The sequence below is a fragment of the Anomalospiza imberbis genome, chromosome 2, assembly GCF_031753505.1.
Source record: "Anomalospiza imberbis isolate Cuckoo-Finch-1a 21T00152 chromosome 2, ASM3175350v1, whole genome shotgun sequence".
In the NCBI taxonomy this organism is placed as follows: Eukaryota; Metazoa; Chordata; class Aves; order Passeriformes; family Viduidae; genus Anomalospiza; species Anomalospiza imberbis.
In genome coordinates this window covers 33,169,342-33,185,067 of record NC_089682.1, presented here as the reverse complement: position 1 = coordinate 33,185,067, position 15,726 = coordinate 33,169,342, and the positions used below count along the sequence as shown (strand labels likewise).

General features: G+C 39.3%; 1 long non-coding RNA gene across 1 annotated transcript in view; it reads right to left on the bottom strand.

Annotated features, from left to right (window-relative positions):
- The window catches only part of LOC137468619 (uncharacterized), a 57,896-nt gene extending 42,962 nt beyond the window's left edge, over window positions 1-14,934 (bottom strand). The window contains exon 1 of the long non-coding RNA XR_010996064.1: window positions 14,313-14,934. This is a non-coding gene — a long non-coding RNA (uncharacterized lncRNA). The remainder of the gene's footprint in view (window positions 1-14,312) is intronic.
- Window positions 14,935-15,726: the final 792 nt, after the last annotated feature.

The following is a 15,726-nucleotide window of genomic DNA, read 5'->3' as shown; positions in this document are numbered from 1 at the left end:
GGCTTGGTCTACAAATTTATTGCGTATTCCGTCATTCAACATCAGCATCTTCTGGAGACATTATCCATTCTCCTTCCAGCTGCCTCTGGGGTTCCAGCTCATTGTCTGGGAGCTGGAGTCTGCTGTACTTACCCTGAGCACCAGATCCCCTCCAGAGCAGCCAGGAAAGGGAGCTCAGCACCACCAACCTCCTCAGTCTGACCAGCAAACCCCACTGAGCAGCCCAGACTTTACATAAGAGAGGGAAGTGACAAACCCAAATGTCTGACTCAAGCAGCTTTGGCAGGCCAAGTGGATGTAACCCTTCCAACCTTATTTCTTGGAGGCTGCCTCTGGGGGTCCAGTGGCTCCAAGAGAAACATTTGATCCAAGGCAAAGGATTTCCACATAAACACTTGAGGCAAGCACACACTCGTTTCTCCATAGAGATTTGGAGCTTTGTCTCCTGGCCTTTTGGTGAGCTACATGACTCTGAGTGACCTCACTCCCCTCTCACTCACTCCTGGGTGAAATGCTCCCTCGTTACAGAAAGTCTTCCAGTGATTTTTAAGAGCCTCGAGGACTGAAAATGATCCCTGAGTAATCCCACCCCTCTGGAATACAAAGCACGCCGTTCCACACAGCAGTTTCTGCTCACAGTCCATAAACTCACAATTGAATTAGGAGTCACTCTCCTTCCCCTGTTCTCTCAGAGGACACCCAAACATGGTCTAAAATACTCCAAAAAATATACATTTCACCACTGCTTATTCATCACCAGGGTGATTTTTTTTTTTTTTTTTAGATTCGTAAGGGGACCCCTTAGCTTCCAGGCCTGCTTCAGAAAATTGAGGTGAGCTCTGGTAAGGACACAGCACTGACAAAAAAGGATTCTGCCAATCCTGTACGCAAATAAAAACTTCATCTCTCTGCTCCCATAATAAACAGACAGCAAAACTGGTCCCCATTTAAGTAATATAACAGAGGAAAATTATGCTCTAAAGCCTCCCTGTTTCAATCTCTGATTTAACAACTGCTATAACCATTATGATGGACATAAAAATTAGTGAAATAAATAGTAGGAATCCTTATTTTACCACAATTTAGTCACAGAGCTCAAAGGGTAGAAAAAAGGAAAAAAAAAAAAAAGATCATGGATGTGATATAGCCTTGAATTGATAATCAAATCCAGAGCCAGTCCCCAAGACCTCTAATGAGGGATATATTATATATATTATTATACATTAATGTACTTTCTAAGGAGGAACAGTTAATGCTTTCCTAAACCTGGAATTTAGATGGCTTTAGCCTTTATGACAAGACAATTTAAATTGTAAACCAGGTGTATATTTTCATGACATTAGAAATATCTGCCCATCATCCTTCTTTTCTTATTCATAGTGAGACCTGAGAAGATTAGTGGAAGGAATAATACTCTTCAATATATGGAATTAATTGCTTCTCCCTACATTGTTCTCCACAAGTGTATGGTTAATTTGCTGCACCACCTGCTCCCTCTTGTACCTAATTTTCCCTCTTGCATGGCTGGGAAGGGAGAACACAAAAGGGAATCAGAGCCTAGGATTTTGCTTGAGAGTCTTTAAGTAGGTTCTAACAGATCTAGGTGGGCATGGAGTTATGTTATTGCAGAGTTCTCTTCAATGCTAACAGAAATATCTGTTATAAAGTTAATTTACTTCAGCACCTGGCTTTGCTCTAAATCAAACCTTAACAATCCTTTCTTATAAATCACTTACTACAGACAGCTGCAAGAAATGCAGAATGGTAAATTAATTTCTTGTTAACCAAGAAATCCCCACAAAATGCTTTGAAAAGTCCCTCCATCTTACCCAAGCCTGTGTGTTTTGATTCATATTTTAGGTATAAATCACACATTCACACACAACAAATACACCCACTTGATAGCTCCTCTCAGATTGAAAAGATTGGTTGTCAGTTGTTTAAAAACTCTCTCCTCCATACTTCTGTGGAAGTAAAAGGGTTTACAGACACTTGTCAAAGCTGATTAGAGCTGAATGGGAACATTTTAATCCTTGGAGTTAGATAGGAACATCCCTTCCTATGTAGGAGTCAATGTTGAATTCAGGGAATGATATCCACCCACCTGCTGTCAGTGCTTAATTTCCTCTGTTGCATCCTCATTTTACTGTGGAAAACTGACTGAACACAGAATTATTCACCAATGGCTCACTATTCAGTGAATTAACTGAATTAAGTTATTAAACAGCCTATGTAACCAACAATTTCATAACACATTGAAAGCCATTCAAGTTAAGCTTCAAATTCAAAACATGCCCTGGTATTTTCAAATAATAATATCCTATTTATTGACCATTTCTTAGAGACTGACCTTTTTGCATTATGTAGCTTTTACTAAACATATAGAACATAAACCTCAGTGACACCTCATTTATTCTCAATATATGCAGTACAAAAATGGTATATATGACTCAAGTAACTGTGAAACTGTCCTACCTGGCAGCATGCAGCATCCCTCTTATTTAGTATTTACAGACAAATAAGCTACTTAAAGGACAAAGAAAAATTAACATTGAAAACAAAAGAATATAAAGTGTGAAATAAAATTAATTTAAACTGAAATACAAGCCTGTGTACAAGGAAGTCTCTGCATTTACTTTTTTTTTTTTTTTTTTTTTGGTTAGCTTGCTTTTTGTTTATTTGTGGTTTTTTGGGGGACTTTTTATGATTAGTTATTTGAAATATCTACACAAAAGCTGTCTGGAACAGAAGAATCCACACCTCATCAAATGTCACTTAAACCCTTGGCAATGGTCAAGCCCATTTCCACTTGCTTCTTTCAAAGGCACCACCACAGTCTTGGCAATTCAATATTTTTAGATGTTACTGGGAAGTATTCCAACATCCCAGTGTCTGAAACAATACCTGCAGTGCCTTAAGAAAAGAAAGGAAAAGTATCCTCCAAGTAGAACTAAGCAGGTGTGCTGCTCTTGCAGAACAATTTTTCTTGTATGGCATGAACTCCCTTTAAGGGAGGGTGGGCTGAGAGCAGGAACGACAGTAGGGCTGATGATGGCAACATTACTTTCTGCTTGAGACCCCAAATTTTGATTATTGGGGAGGATTGCTAAGCACAGAAGAGTATCAATATGAATAAATGTCTTACAGGAGGGTGCAAATAAAATGGAGCTGGGCCTTTCTCAGTCGTGTGGAACTCCAAGCACAATCCTACAATTCTGTGGTTGTTGCTCAGGGACCTTCTGCCTCCACCTACTCCTTGTATTTTTTGCTTGCCTTTAGCAGATCATTTTGCTGCCAGGCACAGAGCTGTGCCACTTTGAATGATGTTCCTGTTGTATCAGACAAATCTGGGGTTCCCCACAAAGTCACATGTGCTTGGCTTTACAGGACTGAAATTCCAATAAACCACACTGAGTCTTCCCTAATGGGGTTATGCTCAAATACCCAAGCACATCTGTTGCTTCTTTCTGTTGTTCTTTTCCAATTCTCTGCTTATTGAAGTGAAAGATAAATAGAGCCCTGGATATCCTTTTAAGACATCACAAATTATGTATAGCCAGTTTTTATGAGTGGTAAAACAAACCAGGATTTTTGTAGTATTGTCAGAATTAGGAAGATTATTTTCAGAGATGTTATAACTATCTCATTCTGGCAGAGAACAAAACTGCTTCCCCAGCATTTATTGTAGAAAAAAATCTGTTTTCAATGGAGCCACAGCTTCACATGTCTAATTCATATAGCCTGAGCAATAGTAGAGATGATAGACTTCTTTTTTAAAAAACAATAATAATAAAAAGGGCTTTGTTTTAAGAACTGGCCATGGACCAAACCATATCATGTTCAAAGTTTGTGGAAAATATCATGAATACACAAAACCCAGACACAGTATCTCTTTCCCTGATTTAAGCTTTATATTTCATCTTGTACATTTAGGAAACAAAGAAAGAAGCTCAGATAATAAGGAAGAACAGAAATTTTCTAAGATTTTACCAACAGGTTGAGCCTTTCTTAATTAGGATCATCCCTTTGCACATCATTTATGTATTCCATAAGGGACACAATTAAGTTGGGTGTGCTGCATGATTTTTCTATTGCTTCAGCCTTTCTCACAGCTCAGCAAATCATTCTTTTTACCCAGAGCTGTGTATGTGACACTAAAACTCTTCCACACACGCAGTTGCGAGCCTTAAGAGCTGTGTACCAAACCCTGATGTTTGAAATGTCCCATCCCATTAGAAGATAACACATCCTTTCCTCCAGAGTTGCTCTTGGCTGGGATGGAGATGCAGCTGTGAGCAGAAAATCTACTACTGGTGTAGGACCTCAGGCAAAGACTAACTGTGGACAAGCAGCATGTGTTTACACACTTCACTGCATTAAAAATAAAGCAGATTTTCACTTAGATAAAACTTCTATAAAACCAAAACAATCTTGAGCCCCATCAGATGATATGCAAGGAAGTTTAGCAGAAGTGGTGTGTACCATGCATCCAGTTTTGGCTAAAAACTTCAGCACTGCCCCAAAGAGGCTTCAGAAACTTCTTATCTCGAGGGTTAGAAGCTAAAAATGGATGTACTAAAGGGGTGTCCTTATGGCAGAGATGTCCACAGCCTTGACCTTCTCTTCTGCACTTGCTCAGCTCCTCTCCTGTACTATGATTTTTTGCTGTTAAGGCCCCTGAGCCTTGTTCTTGACAAACCCTGGGAAGGAATCTCCTCCCTGGTGCAAGGCAGGCCACCAGAAAAAGCAGGTGGCAGTTGTGAGCAGAGTATGAAAGAAATCCAGAAGAGAAATCTGCTTGGGAAGTAATAAGTACAAGTGCTAATTTATATTTTAATGATTAAAGAGAGATTAAAGCCAACAGCATCATGATTTTAACTCTGCAGCTGGTGGGTTTCTTTGTTTTCTGGTCAATGAAGCTGAATTATGAGACTGAGGGAACTTCAAAAGTGTTAAAAGATGTCATAATAGTAAAGGGAGGTCTATAATTATGGAGAGATTATTGCATATAATACATAAGTGGATTGCACTTCAGCAGCCTCATCAAACCAATTTCCAGGGAAACTCATTGATGGCACAGATGAGAACTTCAGGTGGGAGGATAAGCTGGAGGAATGGATGAACACTTAAGGAACAAAGTCCTCGTTTTCATGCTAATGTCCCTGTGCAGTTCAGAGGAAGGGGAGAGAGACAGTCTTTGTAGAACATTGTGACAGGAATGCAGCAGTGCAGGGGAGGAGGAACCTCCTCTGGTGTGGCGATGAACTGCTTCAAAGGAGCCCGAAGTTGCTCATGAGAGCAGCAGCTGTAAGCCTTCTGCAATCCCAGCACATTTTATTATTACTGCAAAATAAAAAAAGTGCATATCTGTCCAGTATAACCAATGACAGAGATTCATCAGGGACTGGGATATTTTGATGTTACTGTCTTTTCATCCTTCCCTGGTTAGACAGGAAGAGCAAGTTACACTCTCACAGGACCACTCAAAAAGACTTGTCCTCCCTTGTGCTGAACGGCTGCTTGAGCTCCCTATAATATTAAAAAGTGTTGTTTAAGTTTATGTGTTATGGAAGAATATGAAAGAAGCCTTCTCCCAAGCATCCCTCCACTTCTGTTTTGGACATTCTTCATGAAGCTCAATCGTGGTACATGGCATTCAATTATAACAGAGATTAGCTGATTATTTAATTGTGATTAAATCATGACCAGTCAGGCTCTGTGCCACATGTGGGGCTGTGGAAGTTTTTGTAAATTCAGAATGTCCTTCTTTCTGAGGGTACAGGCCTCCTACCCACTCAGAAATAAAGCTACACAATGTCCATCACCACCACTTGGGTTTTCCCTGACTCAAGCAGTATTTGACCCGGAGTCATCTGCATTCCTGTAAAAAAACCTAAGCCAAATTAGGCAAATTCTGCTGTTAATGTCTGTCAAAAGATTGGTTAAATACATATTCTGTTATGTGGGGGAATGTGACTCCTCTTTTTTTACATGAAGCAGCACATGTTCCTTCCCATCAGGAAACATTAGTTTATCTTTCTGTTCTCTACACAAGAGATTTAATTTACCTCCCTGTCTGGATTTCAGATTTTTCTTCATTTTCTTACACAAAATAATGCTGATTGTTCTCTTGAGAAAGGTTGTATAAGTTCATCTTCAACAAGGGACCAAATCCTCAGCTGCCACCAGCTGATGTTACTCCAAGGTCAGAAGAACAGTACAGATTTAGAGCACCATAATAATTCAGAAATAGGACTCATTCCCATCCATCAGTGTTTCCTATCTTGCATCATCATTTGACACTCACTTCTGAAGACAAAATACAAAGATGAATTGAGCCCTCTGGGTTTTTTAGCTACTAAAAGTTGCACTACTTAACAAGGTAATTAATCTTTTCCAGGGGTTGTTTTTTCAATCTAAAAGAGGAATTGTCATAACATCAATATCTGCTGCCTTTTTTTCCTTCCTGTTCTGCCTTTTGTGCATATTTGCCAGTTAACACTTAATGTTAATGCCTCTCATTAATTTCCTTCGTGTTTTTGTTATTTTTTTGCCTAAAATTAAGCTTTAATCAGATAGCCGCATTGATACAGTCAGTTTAAAGGGGTAAAATATGTTTTTCACAGTTCTTTAGTGAGAAATTGAAAATCACAGAGGAAAGTAACCATATGGTGTCTAGCACAACAGATCTGACTCTTGACAAGTTGTTGTTAAAGACCACCAAGATAATCTGAACACCAGGAAGTCCAAGTATCATCACATTAATTCAAATATCTGCACACCTTGTTGTGCAAAGGCCCTAAGAAATGGCTGGTTTTGAACATTTGACATCAGGGAGGAGCAGAAGGCAATACATAAAACTATTACAGTCCCAAACAATTTTTTCAGCCATTGTATCCAATGATAACTGATGAGGCAGGCAGAATAAGAAATAAGCACTAAAGACATCAGTTTAATATATTATTTATAATATATAATTATAATATATTATTATAATATACATATGGTATAATATCTATTTAATATATAACATAGTATTATATAATATATAATACTATATATTATATAATATATACAATATATATTATATCTAATATTCATTATTTTTGGCACCTTTTTTTTTCTAGACTGACTTTGAAGCCTTGTTTGCCCCTGTCCTTTCTAACTGTTGCAGTTCAGAGACTGATTGTAGATTTCACTCAAAGGAAGAAAATAATCTAAACCCAGCTTCATCATGTAACAACTCTGAGGCACACCTTCTTTTGTATATTACCAGATTTATCCTATTTATGCTGAGGCTCACAAATAAACCCCTCTCTCAGCAGAATTTACACAATTTTTATTTCACCTTATGCTAACACCTCTGTTAAACTCACAGTACTGCTGATCACACACACTGAATTAAACCCGTGCTTAAGTACTTGCAGCAGCTGAGCCTTAGAGCCAAATTTTCACCAAAAATTTATTTCAGCATCTCTGGTCCTTCCTCATTTTTGGCAGCCTATAAGTAGATGCAGATTTATATGCATTTACCAAAAATTGCTGCAGCTACTCTAACTCTCCTTGTAGGAAAAGTATAGGATTTTTATTTTAGGATGGTAAAACTTCTCAGCTACTAGGTGCTTCTATATATTTAACAAAAGTTGAGCTTAACTGAAACACAGAGAGAAAGATCTGCAGTGACTCACTTGACACAAGCTCTGGCATATCTCCAATCAAAGCTCTCTGTAACACCAGCTTAATCAGTCAGTCTCCAGCCTTGGAGAATAACTCATTAAAAAGAGGCACGGAAGAAAAGGCAGCTCAATGGTGTTTGCAGTGATACATAAATAAAGCTTCCTTGTCATAGCAAATTCTGTGTTACTGGGACAATGGTTTAAAGCCTGACATTGATCTAGGAACTTGGCACCTCGGGGCACAGAGGAGGGAAAAGCCATTTAATCACTGACATTGGCTCTCTATGAGCTGGCACCAAGCTCATGCCAGAAGCTGTGACCCACTGGGTGACCCCAAGTCAAAGAGGAAGAGCTCTGCACTCTGAGGGAGCATGGTGAGGTGACAATGAGCCTGGTTTGAGGGGAAAACAGAAAGAAAAACCCAACCAGACTTTACCTGCATTCACTGAAAAACAGTAATTCTCGAGCCATTCTCTCCCCACCTTTGGTTACAACCATTTCTGGGAAAAGGAAAAAGGAATTGAGTTTCTGTTTCGAATAAAAGCTTTCCAAGGGAAGTTCTTTGCAGACCATCTATTTTGGGAGATGAACTGATGCTATAGTAAATTAATTACTAGATTTAATGAATGCATTTAATTATTTGAATGCATGATATTTTCACTTTTTTCCCTTCAGTTACCATGAAAGCTTGGATGGGAGAAGCTTATTTTTCCATTTAAACCTTTTTGATTGTGCCATGAGCATGGAACAGAAGTCCCAGACAGCTGCCCTGTCAAAGGATGCATAAAACCAAATAAAACACCCAATCACTATCACCTAAATTTATCATTACCCACTTTGAAATCTATAGCAGCCCAGCTTTCCTTTCAAATATATCTTCCAGTTGGCTCTTTCCCTTAAAGAAGAGCACGACAGGATACCAGATCTTTTTGAAAACCCATTGCAGCAGACTATTTTCATTACACACCATGCTGGATTGCTTAAATGTCTAGTCAGATCTCAATCTGCCCTAAGCCCCACATAACACTCATTTGCTCTCTGACATCCCCTGGATCTCTGAGGTTTCCAGCAACAAAACACAGGATGCTGCAGATCTGTGAGAAAGTGACAGCCCAAGGATTAACCTGCTTGTTGATATTCGTGCTCCAGCACCTCCCCTGACAAACAGAACACTCCAGGGATCAAAAAAAGAGAGAATACAGATTATTTTGATCAGGACTACATGTGTCTGGAAGACTAATCCAAAATTAATTAGATCTGGGCTGCATAATATTCATTTGGATTTGTAAACATGGTGACAGGGGTATGGGGATTATGCAGATAGAGAACAGATAAGGTAACTAATTTGTTGATGATGCTTTAATAATGTCACAAATGTACTCCTTTGTCTTAATAACTGTGAAAAATAAGGAATATTTGGCTGTAAATTGGTGTGTGTAGACAGCATTTCATTAAAAATGAAGATGTTTTATTTGCAGAAATGAGATAGAGATAGAAAGAGTTTTAGCAATTATTATTTAAATAACATTTAAATAAATGTTTCTATTTAGTATCACAGTCACCAGTTCAGAGCAGTACAAGGAATGCTTTTTTAAAAAGCCACCTTTGTTAGCTGGAAACAGAAACTGATTTATTTTGAAATAATTATTACTCCCTACCTTTTTTTAACCATAAGGAAAACTTCCCTGTGCTGCAGGCTGAGACTGCCCTATTGATTTCAACAGTGGTACAAAAGTTAATTGATTTTTAAGCAGCTTCTCCCCACAGTCAGCTGAGCATCAACCTTTGTGTGCCAGCAAGAAAAACCCCAGTGGTGTTTAATAATGAAAAAAAAACCCACCAAAACCTTGCAAACCCCCAGCCAAACACTTGAAGCTACAAAAATACCAGGGCAGCTGATGATAGCGTCCAGAGAAACAGACAGATTATGTTCCCTAATTTCATCTGGCCTAGGAGGGGTGTTGGGGAACAAAAGTCCTCCTCAGGATTTACCTGAGGGATTGAAACAGATCCTGATGGACTCTCAGCCTGTCTGACACAAAGCATTGATCAGTTTAGGGGCGTGGCATAGAAATAAGTGCAGAAGGTATGAAAATGGAAACTGTGAGCACTCACAAACTTGTTAGCAAAAGTGCTTCTTGCAGACCAAGGCCATCTTTATTCAGTGGCTAAATTTCACTTCTCCCCAGCCCCCTGCTCCCCATCAACATGATCCAAACGAGATAACAATCTCCACTTGTGCTGTGAGCATGTCACAAACAGACCATTCCTCATTTTCCTTTTACAAAGGATTACACCTATGACCCCATTCCAAACTGCGTTCTGAGCAAAGACTTCTCTCATTAAAACTATCTCAGAAGTTATCCTCTTGTATATATAAATTAAAAACTCAGTCATTTTCCATATAGAATTTTCAAATGAAACTGTAGTACAAATATTTTAAAGAGGACTGACAGCAAGCATGTTCAGAGAGCTGCAGGCTTGCCAAAATGCCAACGGCCCCAAAAGCTGAGAGAAGATGAGAAAGAGACTAATGCTTGCTTAATGAATAAAACCTTTGGGAAAGGTTTTGTGTTGTGTCTGTACAATCCCAGAGCCCCTGTGACCTGGCTTCCTTCAGCACTATTGCAATAAACAAATGTGCCACATCAGGGGAGCTGCATCAGGAGAATGAGCACGGGGGAAAGTGGAGATGTGGAAGGGTTCCCTCCTTGCCCCCCACGAGACAGTCAAATTAATTCTGTAAACATTTTTGACAGCAGACCACAGTGCCCCCACAGAATTTGATTTTGGGAAAGTGTGTCCCTCAGTGCTGTTATGCACATCAGCAAGACACCACTTCTTTCTTCTCCTGCTTGCTGGAGCTTCCTTCAGACCTCACCACCTTTGCAACCAGCCAGCTGACAGCTGACCCCTGAAATACCTGCTTCAGTTGTAGGCAGGCTCCAGGCAGAAGCTCTACAAAGTATGCTTAAAGCAGAACACTCACAGAAATAAACAGGAAAAAAAAAGCCAAACTAGAACAAACTCTTTCTTTTTTAACATCAGCAAAGTCAAGAAAGTATGCTGCTGCAATATTTAATAGAGTGCAATCCAGAGGGGATTGTGCGGTGTATGAAGAGAGGGCTAACATTAAAAGGGTGTTTGCAGAGGAGAAGAAACAGAACAGGGGTGTAGTAGGACTTACTACACAAGCTGAAAAAGAATTTTTAAAAAACATGCTAGTCAGAATTTCTTCCAGAAAGAATATTTTCACTAACATATTTCACTCTCAAGAAGCCAGCAGATACCAACTCCTAATTTTGCCTGCAGCTCACCATCCATACACATAAAGTGTTTTCCACCAAAGATGCTTCCCTCGGTGTGGAACTGAACACAAACAGTGGTATGAAGTTCTGGCAATGGCATGTTAAGCACAGAAGCCTGGATTTGTGCACTTATTCCCTACAGCTGCACTAGAACAAAATTAATCCAGCAGCTATCTCCAAATATCCATACAGTTAGGGATAAAATTTAAAAATTCAGAACCACAAAGCTCATCAGAAAAATCAAAATGTTGGGGAGCAAGATATACTCAGAGTAAATAAAAATATTTTGCTACCTTGGCCTAGAAAAATGCCAGATCAGTCCCAAGCAAGGCAAAAGCACTAAGTGATATGATGGGGATGCAGTGTCATATATCTCCACTTAAAAAAAGAGCCCCAGATGAAGAGCTGGGGTTCTTCTCTGAAAGTGTAAACTTGCTGTGGGAAATGTAAAATTTCTTGATGCAAAGACCAGTCTAATTGGAAAGCTCTGAACTTCCTGTGAATAAGACAAGCAGTAGGGAATGTTTTTCAAAAGGGGCAAGCCCTGAGAATAGGCAGCACAAACAGCTTAGAATGTAGAGGAATCAGATTTTCCTTGATATCTGGTCTTAGGGGAGATGCACTTTCTGGGCCCTTTGCCTTGTCTTTGGAGCAACAAGGCTGAAAAAAAAACCAAAAAAATCCCAATCCTGCAGCCTTTGGGCTTTGCTTTGGATCCTGGAAACTCCTCACAAAAAGGGGGAGAAATCTCACAAACTCTGGTCTTCTGAGGCAGTTGCTGTGGGCTGAGCAGATCTCATACCCACCTACCTCAAACCAGACACCAGCAGGCAGCTAAAGCCTTACTGACACAAGACAGGCATGGCTTGGGCTGAAGTACCTGTTTTAAAAACCAAAATGCTACTTTAGGGTATAGAAGAGCATTTGCCTGGAGCACCCAGGAAGTCTCCACCTTCTCTTGTCTGCATGTGCTCCCCAGGCTGAGTTGCTCACCTCCACACAGAGGATGTGAATTCAGGTTCCCTGCCACTGGAACGGTATTTCTGGGACTGCACCGTGTAATACAGACACAAAAATAGTCTGAGCAAAGGAGATGGGATTTTTTTTTTCTCTCCTTTTTTTTTTTTTTTTACCTGAATTCAGCTCAGGATTCCCATGTAGAGCTGGGCCAAGAGTCTCTAACACAAGGGAGGAGCAAGAGCTGAACACATTTTATCCTGAGAGCACAGCATTGTTCTAATTTAGGGAACCCCCACGTTTTCCTTCAAACTGTCTAGACTGCAGAGGTTATTTCTCTGTGTCTGCTCCACACAGAGCTAACTCTGCAGCTATTATTACACTGCAAACATTTCTGAGCTAGCTTTAACCCAGGCAGATGGGAAATAAACACCATATAAGCTTAGTGCAGTTGCCTGACTACAAGGAATAAAGCCCTCACTTTCCAGTTTCATCAAAAACTTGTGTTTCCTGAAGGAAGAAATACAGAAATAAAGGAATTCCTGAGCATCACTGTCCAAAACATACAACACTCACACCAATGAACAGGAACACACAGGTCCTTTGGAGAAACAAATCATTTCCTGTCTGCAAAACATGAGTTTCAGTGAGCACAGTCAATAACATGCCAACACCAGTGGTTCCTAGAATTTATACAAATGATGCCAAATATTATCAGCTGCTACAGTATCACAGTGTTCATCCATTTATGTGGAACATATGAATGATCTGAGAAAAAGTGGATATTTTATTTTGGAAAGTCATGTAAACTCAATAAGGGTCATAGAAAACAATCGGTGACAGCATTTGGCCACATGGCAATACACAAAGATTAGACAAAAAAAAAAAAAAAAAAAATCACATGGATTAGAAAGTGCAAAAGTAACAGAAACTGTCCAGCTGAAAACTTGCAAGTTGAAATAGGATACAGAATCTCTAGTCCATATGGAAGGCATGCCAGTGGTTAGAGGTGAGGATTTAACACTGGAAAACAGTTTGCAGGCAGCTGTTTTAATATAAAGTTTGCACCAAATGGTGAGCAACGACCTCGAGGTGGTTTAACTAGACCTACCAAAAAAGTACACATTACTTTTGCTGTATCATTTTCTAGTCCAACAGAATCATAACAGCTAAAAATATGAATTATTTTGGATACGTAAATTGGCCCAGAGAGTTGTTTATCCAATACCACCCTTTTTCCTCAGTCACAGATTTTGACACAGCTATTTTCACATTTTTCTTTATAGCACTCATTTTTCTGTCTGTGTAAGGAAACTGTCTGATATGAAAATAAATTCACTAATGTTTGGGAAGCACTAATAAATTAACAAACCCCCCTGAACAAACTGCAGACAGAAACTTTTCATCTCCTCAAATATCCAACATGAACAGTAGGGAAAGAAAAGAAATATAAACTTTTCCAACACCAAAAATATTGTATTTACAAGACATGGCACCCTTAGCATGTTTTAGAGAGGGCAATAAGGATAAAATGCAAATGAATTTTGGGAAGTTCGGTGGTGTCATGTCTTGTAAATGCACAATGCATTGTTCCTCTTACTGAGTACAGAAAAGCCAGATTATCACAAGAAGTTGGAGAGGGGTAAATTTAAACCACAACCTCAAGTCTCAGCAAGTTAACGCAATTACATTTTACTCCTAAAATACAATTCAGTGTCTTCTGCCATCCATTTCTAAAACCAAACAAAAATTGACCAAGTAAACAAACAAACCAACAAGCCCCAAAGGAAACAAATGAAACTCAACCAACTCTATCCAAGAAAAAAGTGCTCTCAGGGCAGATCTACCAGGTGTTATTTTTAAGACCTTCTTAATCACTACAGAAACTTGCTTCATTGCCTGTGATATTTGCATAATCTCAGTTGACAACGATTTCAAGAGTGAAAGATAAAAATAGACTTTTTAAGTCTCCGTTCATCCTCCCCCTTTTATAAAAGTTGGCATCTACACACATATGTACATATAATTAGAGAGGAGCAAAAAATGCAAAAATGTTGGAACAGATGAAGTTATTTCATAGAGATTATTTTTCTTGTCCTAATAATATTGTTGACATATCAGAACTTGCTTATTTTATGTTGTCACACCAGAAAAAAAGTTAAGCAATTTTTGCAAATGATGAACTTGAGACATGCAGTTATTTCATTGCTACCAAAAAAATGCCAGAAGGGAAAACGTAAAAGAAGAAAAGCTTCAAATCATCTTTCCTCTACATTATTTGGGGTGCAGATTTTCAGCCATTTTCCTGAAGTTAGCCTGAATTCAGCAAACAAGAGTAAGGGAAAAAAAAACCACACAAGATGTCACTTACAGTCCTTGCAGGAAGACCACCACTGATACAGATCCCAAAGAAACTGCTGCTTGCAGAGCATTCATCTCAGTAATTCCTGGTAAACTTGCCTTAATTAAATAAATAATGTCTGCCTGAGCAGCACCTGAGTCCTCCTTGGCACAGGTTCATCCACTCAGGAGAGATGCAGAAAACCTGAGTTCAGTTGCTGTCCTCCACCTAGGATGGGGCAGGTGTGAGGAGCCTCCTTTTTAAAAAGTCATCTTAATCTTCCCTGAAAATAAAAAAAACAAAAAACAAACAAACAAACAAAAACCCAAAAAACCCACAAACCCAAAAGTTCTGCTGACATTGCTTCAGCCAGTGAGTTGTTTGCCTAGGGATTCCTCTCAAACTAAGAAACCCTACTGCAAAACACTATAAAAGGCACAACTGTCACAGCTCTGAAGGATGAGGGCATTTGAGGCTCAGCAAGGTGGTCCTGTTGCTCACTTTGAAGGTGACCACCATGAGGTATCCATCCAGATGTCACTGGCAGTCCCACTGCAGCAGAAAATACAGCATTTCCTGTAATGGGTCAAAGGAAATGAGGAGATGACTCTCAGAAAAAGTCAGATCACACTTTTCTAATTTCAACAGAGCTGAATGGTGTATCAGAAGATTAGGCTGTTTGCTGCCTGGAGATACAGATGCTATAAAGATTGCTGCTTTTTTTTTTTCCTGGCAATTAACAAGTTATAAATTCATAGATGGCATGTTATTATCATCCTAGACAATTAATGCCTGTGTGTTTGTTATTTTATGACATGTTAAACATGGAATTTCCAGTGCTGCATCAAGGAAATTTCACTTTGGTTATTTTTTACTTCTGCTGCAGATACAAAGTAAGAGACTATGAGGAAAGCTCTCCTTGATGAATTTCTATCCTGAAGGTTATAAATAAACTTGATGACTGCTCTCAATCCATGCTGGCAAATTAAATGTAGTTCTACATCAGTGGAAAAAAAGGTTTTTCTTCCAAGAGCTCATTTGTACTTTCTGTTGTTCTGCCCCCACCTTGGCCCATCCCCTGGCCTCAGCTGGTGCAAATGAGTGCTGCTTCAGTGTCTTTGGCAAATGATTTCTACCAAGTGAAGATCTCGTGGGCTTTTTGCAGTCTTATCTCTCCAGAAACAAAGCAGTGATTCCTTACATTGGATTTCCCCATCAGAGGCCGTGACCCCTAAACTGCACAGGGAACTTCATCACTGCCCTCAAAAAGAAGCAGATTTTTGGTGCTTCTCTTGTTAAGGTGGGACTCAGCAGGGACCTGCTCCCACAAGCCACCTGTTTCTGCCACTTGCACTTTCAAATCATACAGAAATTAATAACAGAAAGAACAGCACCAAAAAGTGGCTTTTAAACAACCTAGGTACAACAGCTTCAGGCTCAACTC